This window comes from Galeopterus variegatus, unplaced genomic scaffold (assembly GCF_000696425.1).
Source record: "Galeopterus variegatus unplaced genomic scaffold, G_variegatus-3.0.2 Scaffold7604, whole genome shotgun sequence".
In the NCBI taxonomy this organism is placed as follows: domain Eukaryota; kingdom Metazoa; phylum Chordata; class Mammalia; order Dermoptera; family Cynocephalidae; genus Galeopterus; species Galeopterus variegatus.
Genome location: NW_007733715.1, coordinates 48,186 through 48,900, shown reverse-complemented (window position 1 = coordinate 48,900; position 715 = coordinate 48,186). Strand labels below are relative to the sequence as shown.

At 40.8% G+C, this 715-nt stretch overlaps 1 protein-coding gene across 1 annotated transcript in view; it reads right to left on the bottom strand.

The window, feature by feature from the left end:
- The window catches only part of KATNAL2 (katanin p60 subunit A-like 2), a 47,043-nt gene that overhangs the window by 45,289 nt on the left and 1,039 nt on the right, over nucleotides 1-715 (bottom strand). The window lies entirely within an intron of this gene.

The window sequence follows — 715 nt, the reverse complement described above, 5'->3', positions numbered from 1 at the left end:
GGTAAATTATTTTCTCCTGTGGCAAAACAAATAATTGGGAGGAAAAGAAAAGAATTTAATTTTAGGAAAGAGAAAGTGATTTTTCAGGTATGTTTCTCCTTTCACGTTCTTCTTAAAATTTGCACTACAGCCTTTTGGAATCCAGAGACTCTAAACTATTCTCACCTAAAGAGAAGTGAAATTATCAGCAAAGAGAAAGAGACCTGAGCTTCCCAAACATCTCCACACAGAGAAAGACCTCAAAGGTCTCAGATATTAAGTGTGTTGGAGACCATGAACCTGGTAGCAACCCCAATATGAGCTAGTGTTATAGCTACCATGTCTTTAAGTTTTCATGAACTGGACACCATTTTGCTGTGTTGTGTGGAACACAAGGATAATTGCATGAGTCTGGCAGGTAACGCTAAGTCACACTCTGCCTGTTTACCTAAAAAATAAATGGGAGAATGTGGGTATCAAGCCAGATGTGAACTAGCATCTAGAAATCAGATCATGTCAATAGCAGTGCTGGTCGCCCTGTGGTTAGGAGTCCATGCTTTCTCTTCCAGACCCAGATCTAACAACCAGCCAAAGAAGGCAAGCTCTAAACTCTGTGTTGGAAGGGAGCTCAGAGAAAATACCTCTCAGACCCCTTCTAGCTCTTTTTAATTGATGTTCCTCTGGGTTTCCTGGTCCCTACATGAAATGTTAAAGTCTGTGGCTTAACAAGTGCCTT